Genomic DNA, 13305 nt, shown 5'->3' with positions numbered 1-13305 from the left:
CTTCTCTCTGTCTCTGTCTCTGTCTCTGTCTCTGTCTCTCTCTCTCTCTTTCTCTCTCTGGGTTCGAGCCCCATGTCAGCAGAGCCTGGAACCTGTTTCGGATTCTGTATCTCCTTCTCTCTCTGTTCCTCCTTCTCTCTCTCTCTCTCTCTCTCTCTCTCTCTCTCTCTGGGTTCGAGCCCCATGTCAGCAGAGCCTGGAACCTGCTTCGGATTCTGTATCTCCTTCTCTCTCTGTTCCTCCTTCTCTCTCTCTTTCTCTCCCCCCAAAATAAACATTAAAAACAAAACAAAACAAAAAGACAACTGTCCCCAACATCTGCACTCCTGGCAAAGTTATCTTTCCCTCTTCCTGGAGTAAATCTACAGAAACCATTTTATAGGTCTTTTTTTTAAAACAGTATATCTAGAAAATGATACTAGTTAATGGATCTTGATATTCTTCAGAAGTATATGATCAGTGTTAAAACTTTATAATCTAGCATACTTGCACTGATAATTTACAAATGGCTAATATTATAAACATTCTTCCTTTCCATTTCTGAAATTTAACATAGGCCAAAATGTGATGGCTCCTGGAAATGCCGCGATTTAGCTGGATAATACGGGCATCAGCTTGTGTCTGGGTCCTGCTGTTTACAGTACTGGTGCAAATATAGTTATGAGTTACCGGTATTTGTGACATCTTTAGAGACTGCTGAGAAGCACAAGGCGCTGCCTTACACGGATGGTTAGCTAAGCAAGGAAATGGCCCCTCCGGCTTCTAGATTCTGTGGTCACTTCAGCTGCTCAGCTCTCGTTGGGTGCTCTTCTCAGCAAAACTCTTTCATGGTTTAGGAAATGCAAATTCTAGGCATCACCAGTTTTACATAATCTGTTGGGATAATATATTCACTTTGCAAGGGATCTATAAAAACCGGTGACTCTGCAGTCTTCAAAATGTCATCACCTGCTCATGTGGTGGACACCTGTGGGGGATTTTAGCTGCATCTCAAGCCGTGAAGGTAGACTATCCCTTTTATGCTTTTACGGGCTCCACATGCACGTTTCTCTCACATTTTTGTACACTTTGCTACATATGGTGATTATGGTACCAAACGCAGTTTCATCTAAACTTAAATAACTTCTAATCAAGTTCTTTTTAACACAAAGCAAAAATATGATGGCATTAAGATAAAGTGGCACACAAAACGCATCTCATTTTCCACTGAACGTCTATTTAAAATCGAGCCCGACTGGTCGAGAAGCTACAGTAAGTGGAGCACATTTAAAATATCTTCATGTGGAGTACAGTTATTTCTAAGAAAACTGTCGCAAAAATAGACAAAGAGTGATTTCAAAACTAATCTTTGCCCAATGCCATGTTATTTTAAACCTATTTATCAACCCCCCAAATGTACTGAATAAATGAACAAAAAAACCATTAGAACTGTCATCTAGTGAAGACCGATGATTTATTCATTTGTGTCTGGTTAATGCAGACATATTAACCTTCAAGAGCTCTGTAAAAACATCTGATGGAAGAGAATGGCTGTTGGTGGCATCAGAAACACACATCAGATACATACCCCAAAGTGTCTTGATGGCCCTTTCCTCCCATTCAGAAAGCTGCCATCCACTAACCTGGCTTGGCCCTTTCCTGGAATGTCACACACAACTTGATACTCTACTCTTCCAATAATTGTTCCACAAGAGTATACTAACTGTAAAAAATAAAATAAAATAACAGCCAGATCTTGCTGTAGATGATCTTCTCCCTCTTGCTAAAGAAAGTCACCCTTCCTACATTTTAATCAGCTGGAGCATATATGATCTCCTATGTCAAGGTCTTAAAGTTTCTACTTTTCCAAAGTCAAATTAGTAGGTCTTAATATTTAGGTTAAGAAAAAAAAAAAAGCAAAGGATGTGGCCAAGGCTGGAAGAGGATGCTGTGCTTGTGGTTCGGCTCTGATTTAAATCAGAGCAGGGCAATGCCCTTATTTAAGAGCAAACACTCTAAGCTCTGGAGAACCTCCATGTACGTGGGTCATTTGTTTGATTCAAGGCATCTTCTAATAGCCCATACCTTTGTAATGAAAGTAATTCACTTTAAGAAAATGTTATCACCACTCAAAATTGCTCAATTTATCCAAGTATCCTAAATGCCAAACTGAGAATTAGCACTAAAGCACCCAAAGAAGTGAATGAAGCTAAGTCAGGGAATGTCGAGGGCCGAGTGGTATTTTTGCCTTGACTCTCAAAGATGAATTTAGCCCTCTGCTACAGGCTCAGCATGGATGGGACAACCTAGGTCTGCTTGGGGCTTAATCAGTTCCCGACCTGCACTCAGAATGTCACCTGTAGAATTTGGAGATATTCGTTCTAAAATACTTTTAAAAAGAAAAAATGAAATAGAAGTAAAAAGTAATTCTCTACCACCCAACACCTTCTGGTCTAAGTGATCAGTATCTTGGATCAGGGCTTGGATTAGCAGAAATAACTTCCCTACTAACGCTCATGGATTCTAGATTCCAGAAGATTTAAAAATGCAAAACCTGCATCCATATATGGTGTTCCAAAGACTACTGAAGGGTTTGGTCTCTTCTTGTATGTTCTTAATGGGACCTGCTGAAATTATCAGGAATATTCACTTTCTCCTCTCCTATGCATTATATTTTTTAAAAATCCAAGTTTTCTCTGGGTTCTCACAGTGAAATAATGGTGCTTTTGGATGAGAACTTTAGCAAATGTTCCCTTATGCTCCCGTCCTCTGTACAGAATTAGGGCTCAGATCCTACAGGAGAACAGTGGCTCTGGATGTAGAAGGAGCACAAACTGAGATTATACAGTACCATGTTCTCTTAGATGCCTGCATCCCTCTTATTGCCAACATATGTGGAGGCATACCCACACAGACAGACAGACAGACACACACACACACACACACACACACACTCCTGTCAATGCTTATCTTTTTCACTTTCAAGTGAACTCCAATCACCAAGGCTTATATTTTAGCCTTTAAAGGAAAAATTTCCAAACTCCAATAAGGAGATAGTGGGGAGACTATATTTCCAGTTCACTGAGTATTAACCAGAGAAGCGCTCTTCTTAACTCTAAGTGTTCAGAAACTGGATGACCGTCTACCCCTTTTCTTGCTTAATCGAGCATTCTGACCTTTCCGGGCCTTGGTATCATCTTACTGAGGATGAAGAGAACTTGCAGGTGCAGATAGTGTAGGAGAATCCTGGCAATTAATTCCTACAGAGAATTCCTGAAGTTACCCAGGAGCACATCCTGGAATAAATTCTGGGGCTTATTCTGCTGTTGTTGTTTTGATCCTTCTCTTCTGACAGTTAACTGCAGAAAGAGAAATCTGCTTAATCATACGTTCCGGTTAATCAAGGTTTGACTATCAACAAACTGCTATTTGGCAAAACCAGCTGAAATTCACAGCAGAGCTAGCCTTCCTCCACTAAAAGCAATGTAGATATTAGTCATTCATCCCTTCAAATACACAGGCAGAGTCTTTTGTTATTTTAAAAATTAATCAGCAACATCATCCGTTAATTACAAAAAGTTACAAACAAAAGCTACACACGCGGGTTTTAGTATAAGTGAAGGACTTGGAACTGTAAATATTATGGAATTCAGCCTAAAGAACTATGAAAACTTGGTCAATTGAAGTCTTGATAAAGACTAATGATGACTGCTATACAATGATCAATTTTAACATGGAAAGAATTTTACATCAAGATCCTTCCAAGTTGTACTGACCTATGCCAACCATTCCAGGAATAACACCGATATCAGCAACAGGGCTGAGGTTTGTCCTCTCAGATATTAACAAACTTGTTTTCTGTACCGTTCATATAAGTCTGGATAAAAACTCTGGAAAATGACATATCCTCTATAGAGTTTCTTCCTGGCTGGCTTTATGATTTAACCAAGAAATATGCCTCTTATTAATCCCAAATAATTCACTGTCCGGGAGAGGGTTGGATTTATGCATAGCAATAAAGTGCTTTATCAAGTCCAGTGGCAAGTTTTTTCCCCTTCAGATTGTTTCTAATTCAATGAATGCCAGGTATTGGACAACGTGCTGGATGAATACAAGGATGAGAAAAACAGAACAGGCCCAGAAGGAGCTTCCAGACTTCACAGACGTGAAACACATCATGGCGCTTTCATGCGCGGGTACCCCTCACTCTCCGAATCTAACGGATTCAAGGGTTTGGCAGAGACTTCGGGTAACAAGGGAGGCTGTGCCATCAAATCTACTTGGCTCCTGAGTTCGGAATAATGAGTATCAATGAATAATCAGGGACACCAGACCCATCTCCAGAAATATAGATCACAAAGTGTTCACTACCTACGTTTGGATGGTAAGAATTTGGAGAGGGAGAATTCAGGTCAATGAGAAAACCTGTAAATAAAGGTGGCAGGGGTTCCAGAGGCCGGGGCTGATGACCAAATGACAGTGGGAGCTGAGCCTTGAAGGATGGCTACAAACTGGCAACAGAGTGAGAACAATCTATGCAAGTGGGGGCAGGGAAGGGAATTCCCAGGAGAGAGAACAGCATTTGGAAAGGCCCAGTGGCCAAAGAGCTCACGACTGGTCTGAGGAATGGATGAAAAGCTAGCGTGGCTGGCCCAAATCACAGCTTACATTAAGGATTTGGGTCTTTACCCTGGCAGAAACCACTGGGAGATTTTAAGCAAAGGCGTGAGGCAGTCAGACCTGTGTATAAAGGATCACTCCAGCTTGTGGGTAGACAAGGGACTAGAGAAGGCAAGAAGGAACAGGGGACCCCCTCAGACACAGCAGTGGAGGATGGACAGCATTTTCAAAGACTATAGGAAGGAAGGAGCAGGGACTAAACCTTGTGATCAAAATCCTATCTGGGCCTACTCAGCATATGACCCACACACAGTCACTGGTGTCTCCAAGAATGACCAACCGTAAGCCATTTAGATATTGTGATGCTGGTCACAAACCTTAAAAAAAGAAGGAAATGAAGCACAGCAGCTAATACCAACCTTTCCTTGAGTGTTCCTCACTCAGCAAGGGGTCAGAATGGGATTGAAGGGGAAATTTATGGGGAACCCCTTTTCCAACCACAGAATACTTCACTTAAATCGCTGTGTTATGTCTGAAAGTTGGCTGTTTGCAGAGGACAGCAAAAATTTTCACATTTTCACAACTTTTAGAAGAATTCAAGTTCCTTACTCCAAAAAAATAGTACAACACAACTTTTGGCTTGAAAGGGATTACCCCAGTCTCTCTACCTGGATCACTTCACCATCCAGCTGGAAAACTGAGTTCCAGGAAGATGGAGGGATAGTGTCTCAACCCAACTTTTTTTTTATTATTATTTTTAATGTTTATTTATTTTTGAGAGACAGAGAGAGATGGCATGAATGGGAGAGGGCAGAGAGAGAGAGAGAGAGAGAGACCCAGAATCTGAAGCAGACTCCAGGCTCTGAGCTGTCAGCACAGAGCCTGACACAGGGCTCGAACTCATGAGCTGTGAGATCATGATCTGAGCTGAAGTCGGACGCTCAGCCAACTGAGCCACCCAGGCACCCCTCAACCCAACTGGTTTTAAAGGAATCTACTTTTTTCCTGCAGCACACAGATTACTTTAGGTTAGCTTAAGTGGTATTAAATAATGTAGAAGGGACTTTTCCTCCTATCCTATTGCTGAGGAAATCTACACATTTTAGTGATTTATGTTTAACCAAGCAGATTAAATAAAAATACTGCAGTATTTTATGAAGGTGTTCTGGGGTTTAATAACCTACATGGTGGAATCATGAAATTGTCAGAACAAAAAGAAATAGCTAGGGCATGTTTTGGGGTGGTAGAAATATTCTATATTTGAAGGTAAGGGGTATAGATCTCCTGGATATATACAAAAACACTGAAGATCTGTCCATTTCCATGTATGAAATTATACCCCAATTAAAAAAAAAAAAAAAAAGGACACCTACGATCTCAGATTCCTTGTTCTACTGCTTGGAGTAAAGGACTCCTGACCCCAGTCTAAGAGAAGGCATTAGGTAAGTGTGTTTTATATCTACCCCATCATTCCCATATTTATATGTGGAAAATTAGGAATTATTATTAGATATGGTATCTTTAAAGATACTTACGATACCATGTGCTTTAGAGCCTTTTTTAGAGCAGATATGTAAGTAAATTAATTTTAGTCCAATTCAAATTAGAATGTTAGTATAACCATCATCTTAATTTCTTTAAAAATATACAAATAAGTCTTACGAATTATAAAATAACCCCATTTAATTCTTAGAATTGAATAACTACCTTCCAGGAAATGCAAATTGAAACATATCATCGATGAGTTACTAATTTCTAGTGGCAATTCACACCAAATTACAATTTATTGAAATGACCAATTCAAGGTTTATTTTTAAACTGCTGACACATATGTTAAGTTTCAGGTAATGGATGAAAGGCCATTTTTATTTTGGTTATAGGCAGGAGTCATAAGGAGTCAAATTTCTGCCCAGACTAGTTACTTAAACTGAATGATCTACCATTGTTGAAGGTTAGGATTCGTTAACAGATGGTTTTATACACACACACACACACACACACACACACACACACGCTGATAACTCAATTTCCTGGGGCTGCACTTTTGGTGGTAAAGACAGTTGTCATAGTCTCACTGCTGCAGTTTCAACCAAAAAGTTGGATGATCTTAATTCAAACTGGCCATGAGCAATAGTAATCTTGAGATACGAATCCATTTAAAACACCAATTTCAAAGTTTGGAAACTCTCTGGATATAAAATGAAACACTAATAACTAAGAATTGTCTCAGTGTGCAAGAGACCTCTTCCTCCCTCTTTAAAGCTCAAGGTATATTTTCGGTTTAACCTAGCTTCTCTTTTTTCATCATCTAACATTCTATTTTGATGTGTAGGGCCCTGGACTTCCTGTTACTACATCTTGATATTCTACTGCAAATTATGACTCATTCTTAAATCATAGAGAAACTCATCAAAATCCCAAATTTCACAGCACATATGAATTCAGTCTTTTAAGAGGTCAGCATTCTTAGGACATTACTTGGAGCCACAGAGACAAAAACACTGAACAAGTCCATGTAGAAATTATGTCAATCCACTGTTGAGTCAACACATTTATTAGATCAATAAATATATGCTCTATGTGTAGTAATTTTAGTCTTGGTACTAGTTATGAAAATCTGTTACATGATATGTTAAGTAAAAATAAGTTATAAAACAGCAAGTATAGTGTGACTCCAATGAAAAGTTTTATGTATGTGTGCATGTACGTGGGTGTGTGTCCATACACACACACACATTGTAGAAGACTGAAAAAAATATACACCAAAATGTCAACGGTGGGATTATGGGAGATGTTTATATTTTTCTTCGTGGTTTTCTGACTCTTCCTAACGTAATTCACATTAACTATTTTAATTTTTTTTTAACGTTTTATTTATTTTTGAGACAGAGAGAGACAGAGCATGAAGGGGGGAGGGGCAGAGAGAGAGGAAGACACAGAATCGGAAGCAGGCTCCAGGCTCTGAGCCATCAGCCCAGAGCCCGACGCGGGGCTCGAACTCACGGACCGCGAGATCGTGACCTGAGCTGAAGTCGGACGTTTAACCAACTGAGCCACCCAGGCGCCCCTCACATTAACTATTTTTTAAAACAGAAGTAAAACCTCCTGACTTTTAGAAAATATTGTTATGCTAGTGTGATCTCAAATATACTTATAAATCAATCTACAAAGGGGGAATTATGGATAACCAGGACATAAAAAGCTCTTGCCGGAAACATACAGAAAAATCTGACAGGAGTGGGGTCCTTCATTCAAATGACCCGTGTTGCTCCCGTGTGTGTGTGTGTGTGTGTGTGTGTGTGTGTGTGTGTGTGTGTATGTGTAGGTGCAGGCCCTCATGAAGGGGCAGAAGCCAGCTGCCTGCAGCCAGGGCACAGCCAGAATAGAGAACCCATTTCTTTTAAAGTTTAATGAGGAACCCCAGGTCTGGAGAACATGGAGATGGCTGAATCATTCCCTAGGACTGGAAAGGAGCAAAGCAGTATTAATTCATAGGCAGTAATTCACCATCACCAAAAAAAAAAAGAAAAAAGAAAAAGGACTCTACTCCGGGAAGTCACATCCTTGGACAATTTTCTGTTAGTGTTTTGGGTTTGTCAGTAGGTAATGTTCTATAACCATATTGGTTTTTTGAATTGGATAGGTATATAAAAATAATTGGGTAGCACAGAACACACAAAACCCAGTATCTGACAGCTAAGAAAGGAATATTTTAATTTATATGCACTGACTGGAAGGACTTTAAAACCGATTTCAGGAAAAGATTCAAGTTCCAAAAAGTTATTACAAATATAAATTTCAATATATGATCTCAGACTTACATTTACTGTATATTACAGTTTTGAATTATTAATTTTTTTAAATAAGAAAAAGAGATCTTTAATAAATGTTTTAGGAAACTCCAAAATTCAAACAGGGCTGAAAAATCACTACTTTCCCTATCTGGGCTATTGCCGTTCTGGTCCAAAAAGCATTAGTATCAAGTGAGCGAGGTTCAGAGATGGTCTAATTCAGCTCACAAAGGTAAACCATCACAATTCATCACTTAAATGTCCTTCTATTATGTATTACTGACCAAAAAAGAAAGGGAGAGAAAATTCACGCACACTGTGTTACATATGTGGCAGAAAAGTACAACTTATAACTTGTAAATGTCCTGTCCATTGAATGGCTGCCTATAAAAGACTTATCATCGTTAATGTAAATAAAGCTTCTCAATCTGGCCACTACTGACATTTGGAGCTGGAAAATTACTTTGGGGGGCTGTTCTGTACTTTGCCAGATGTGTACCAGCATTCCTAATTCTTTACCCCACTAGATGCCAACAGCACCCCCTCTGGTTAAGACAACCAAAATGTCTCCAGATATTGCCAAATGTCACCTGGGGGAGAAAATTACTCCAGAAAGTCTGTTTATCCAGACTGGTTTGTAGTTTGCTCAAAGGGGCCTTTCTTGAGCCTTTGGAAAGCTTTTTTTCCCTTATCTATTTATTGTAAGTTCTGTTATCCTACTCACAGCTTTCAATGCAACAATTTATTGAGCATCTACTCTGTGCCAGGCACCATGTTAGGGACATCTGTACTTGTGTCCACTGACTCACACCCTAGTTGAGCTGTTTTCAGGACATGCTTTGCGACCATAAGAGAAACACCAACACCTCAAAAACCCTCAAGAGTATGTCCCCAGCAACAGGTTCTTGTCAATAAAGCAACCCCACAGTTCCAATCAGGTTCCTTAAAATTCTTTACCCTTTTTAGCAACTCTACACATTTCCAACATTTAAAGGTTTAAAAAGGAAAAAAAAAAAAAAAAAGGCCAGAAGGCCTTTGCTATTTTGCTATATTTGGCACAGAAAGACCATCAGGGGGTTTTGCAGGCAGGATCATTACTGGAAACTCTAAAAACACTTATGGACAGTCTTCTTAACTGTCTGACCCACATGCCCTCCTAACACAATTTGTAATTTTATAATCCCCATAAAGTGAAACCCATAACTGACCTATCCCAAATAAATGTGTGTCACAGACAGAGAAAAAGGGAGAGAGATCAGAGGGTATTTTGTTTGGCAATAAAGCAATAAGGCTCAGAAATCGATTTGAGTTCATTAATATATGCCTGGAACATGCTTAGTTTCTCATCTCCTCTGGCTCCCCACCTTCCACACCCCCTCCAACAAAGACATAAGCACAGAAGAGAGAGGATGGATGTGTTTAAGCTGCTTGGGCAATAGAAATTTTACACACACACACACACACACACACACACCCTACACACAACTGGGAAAGAAAAACCTGTAAGTCTGAAATCCAAAATGGCCAAAGTGACTTCAAAGTTTCAAGATAGTGCCCTGAAAAGGTTGTTGGCCAGCTGCACCTCTAAGTAAATAAAGCCGTAACTTGTCTCCCTCTGCAGCACAGGGCTCCCTGGGCTGACAGTGGCTGCACAAAACCCCTCCTGTGCCGAGCAGCGGAAACTCCTAATGAGATTAGTTGGTGTGTGTGCAGACATTACTTAGCAATGACTAAAGGGGCTCTCTCTTCCTGCAGCAGCTAGTGGAAAATTCAGGGAACTTTTTCCCCCTGCAGCAGCAGAATCCCTTTAACCCTCTCCCCAGCCAACTTCCAAAAACAACTCAGCCTCCCCCAGCCCCCGTCGGGCTGGGGTGCTGGGGGTAGTTAAAGACCGGCCAGGGGCTTCCAAAAGCGGGAGGGTAGGAGGGGGCCGGCGGGGAAGGGGCGGGGGACCCCTCGAACACTACAAAGGAAACTGTAAAAGGCACAAATACATAAACCTGAGAAGGAGCAAACCAGTTTCTTTGTGAGCTCCTCTAGTGAGTCATTTTCAAGATGCTGTCTGCTGCCAGTTTCAAAGCGGAAGCGCATGGCAATTAGTCTTGCCGTTTCCAGACAAGCCAGAAACTCTCCCGACACTCGTTTTTTTTTTTTTCTAAAAAGCCCCTTTTGCAGTTTCTGAAATAACATTTCTTACTCCCACCCCCACCCGCCACCTAAATGCAGCTTGTCCTCACGAAGGTTCGGTTCAGAAAATATAACAAAACCGAGACCTCTTATTTTTCTTTAACTCTCCAAAATTTTAATTCCTCCTCCCGAAAGTTAAGTAGCATTACAGGCCAACATTCAGTTGCAAGCTGAAGAGCCCCTTCCTAAAGAGCTGGGGGCTCCAAGACCGTCTCCTGCCCCGATCCTCTGCCCAAACCGTGTCCAGTAAAGACTCCACTGGCTTTTAAAGGTCCACCTGGGCGTGCGCCTGGGGCGGTGACCCGGGCGGGGGTCACCTGCCGAACGAGAATGGAAGCGACCCCCAGCCCCACGTCTTCGTTCCCCACGCCCTCCGCTTCCCCCTCCACCCCTGTCCTCTCCCCGAATCGGAGCGTCGGTGCCCACTGCCACCCCAGGAGAATGCCAGCCCCGGTTGGAAGGTCGGCGGTGGCCCAGCCTCCAGGCACGCAGCCCGTCCCGCCGCCGTTCCTCCCAGGGACCCCAAGTCTCCACGTCCCCTCCTCCCCCCCACCCCCCGCGCGCCCCCTCCTCCGAGCTGCAGCGCAGCCCCAGGGCAGGGTGCCGCCGGCGCGGGGTCGGACGCGGCGCGGAGCTCCCGCCGGGCGGGCGGCGCGGGCGCAGGAGCATCCCCCTCGGCGCCCCCTTCCCAGGCCCGCAGCCCACCCCGCGGCGCCCACCAGCCCCACCCCCACCAAGCCAAAGAAAAGAAAGAAAAAGCACCCCCGACGAAACTTTGCAACTGTCCGAGCAACAGGCAGAAACCCCTGCTACCTACCCAGATGTGGGGGAGCTTTCAAGATCCTTCTTCGGGGGAATTTCTAGGAGGAACCGGGCGAAAGCCCCCGACTTTCCATGCTGACAGGCGTCTGCAGACGGTCTGTTGCTCTTGTAATGAGATCCTGATTTTTCCCCCTTTTTTTTTCTTTCTCTCGCTCCTCTTTTTTTTTTTTTTTTTTTCCTCTGGTGTGTGTGTGAGAGCAGGAAGTTGGAGCAGTCAGGCCGAGCCGGCTCACTTCCTTTACTGCATTATTCCCCAGGCGGTGTGCAGTCTGTGTAAACAGGCTTTTCCGCCCCGCGCCGCGCGCCCCGGCCGCGGCTGTGCGCCGGGGCTGGCCGCCGAGGCCCGCGCATACTCCGCCGCCTGCGCCCCGCGCGCTCGCCCCGCACCGCGCCGCGCCCCCGCCCGCCGCGCGCCCCGCTTCCTGCTCGGCCACCCCAGGGGAGGAGCCTCCGGACCCTCTGTGACTCCGGGCGGCCGCAGCCCCTCCCCAAGGCCGGGGACTGCTTGGCCAGAAACCCAGAGAAGCGGCCCCCCGGCGCGCGGGTGGGGACCCCCGGCTGCGGTGGACCCGGGGATCCCTCCTTTCCCCTGAGCGGGGAGGAGGGGGGGTGGGTCTCTGCGCTGAGCACTGCAGTGGGGTCGTGTCTTGCCCAGTTGGCCTGGGCTGGAAGGCCCAAAGCGAGGAGGCCGCTAGACTTGGCTGTTTTCTGTTAGCTGGGATGGCTGAGTTGTGGGGCAGTGGGGCACGGGGAGTGGGGTGCAGAGTTGGGTGGCTTTGGGCAAAGGGCTGCTTTTATCGTCGGTGGGGACGTGATTGCTTAGGAGGAGATGTTTTGATGTCCAGAAAAGGAGGCACGGTTTCTGTCTAGGGATGGACACAGTTTCTGTCTAGAGTTTAAAAAAAAAAAAAAAAAAGCCAGAGCTCAGAGTAGGGGGCCCACTTTGGGGAAAAGAATAAGGAGCCATAAATTGGAAGCCAGGATTTGTCAGGAAGAGACCTTTCTGGCCGTTTACTATGGCCTACCGCAGGCCCAACCTTCCCTGCCCTGCAAAGGAGCTCCGGAGGGAAAGGAGCAGCCACCAAGGGGGCCCGAGTGACTGAGGCTTCAGAAGGAGGCTCTGTGGTCGCCAGACAGGACTATATGCCACAGGATCTCTCAAGGACGGCCCACCCAGAGGACTCAGGCCAGGCTGTCACTGGAGAATTTGTCCATTGCCCTGAGACTGCTCTTAGGAGGAGGGGGTCTGTGAAAGGGTCCCTCACCCCCAGCACTGTGCTCCACCCCAACTGCTCACCTTCCAGAAGCCCTCCATTTCTGTGCCTCCACCCCTTAGCAGGACAGCCGGATGGTTCTCAAACTTGAGTGTGTACCAGCATCCCATGGGGGGCTGGGGCTGATAGACTACGGGTCACCTGGGTCTCACCTGCCAGAATTCCTGACTCAGCCCAAGCTTCCTGTGAGAATCACCTGGGGAGTAGTTTGAAAAACTACTGGTCTCTATACACAACCAAAACCAATCAAGTCAGATTCCCTAGGGACAGGGCGTGAGTCCTTTCAAAAGGAACACATGCTAAGAGTTCCTCCACTTGGTTTCTTATTTTTGCAGTCTTTTCTAACGACTATTTGTTTGTGAATCTCTCACTTCTGTCTACTAACTGTGGGCTTCTAAAGGGCAGGCATTGTATTTTACTCAAGTGGGTACCAGCTCTCAACCCCTAAGTGCCTGTCAGAGCACCTGAGTCCATTCCAAAGCATTTGCTTCCTGGCTGGTATGGATAGTTCAGAGAGGTGAGACATGGCCCACCAGGTCTCTGAGAAGGGTGGGAAAACATGAGGTGAGGGCAAGCTAAGAGGGCGCAAAAGCAGGAGAAGGAATGGGGAGGAGAGCTGTTTATCAGCCCCT

The 13305-nt window shown here is 44.3% G+C and overlaps 1 protein-coding gene across 4 annotated transcripts in view; it reads right to left on the bottom strand.

The window, feature by feature from the left end:
* Positions 1 to 11754, bottom strand: part of ELK3 (ETS transcription factor ELK3) — a 67916-nt gene extending 56162 nt beyond the window's left edge. For all 4 annotated transcript variants that reach the window (XM_042947432.1, XM_042947433.1, XM_042947434.1 and 1 more), the window contains exon 1: positions 11395 to 11754. The gene's annotated coding sequence lies outside the window, so the exon portion shown is untranslated. The remainder of the gene's footprint in view (positions 1 to 11394) is intronic.
* Between the last annotated feature and the right edge of the window lie 1551 nt (positions 11755 to 13305).

The sequence above is a fragment of the Panthera leo genome, chromosome B4 (genome assembly GCF_018350215.1).
Source record: "Panthera leo isolate Ple1 chromosome B4, P.leo_Ple1_pat1.1, whole genome shotgun sequence".
Taxonomy (NCBI): Eukaryota; Metazoa; Chordata; class Mammalia; order Carnivora; family Felidae; genus Panthera; species Panthera leo.
This window is presented reverse-complemented; position numbering and strand designations above follow the sequence as displayed.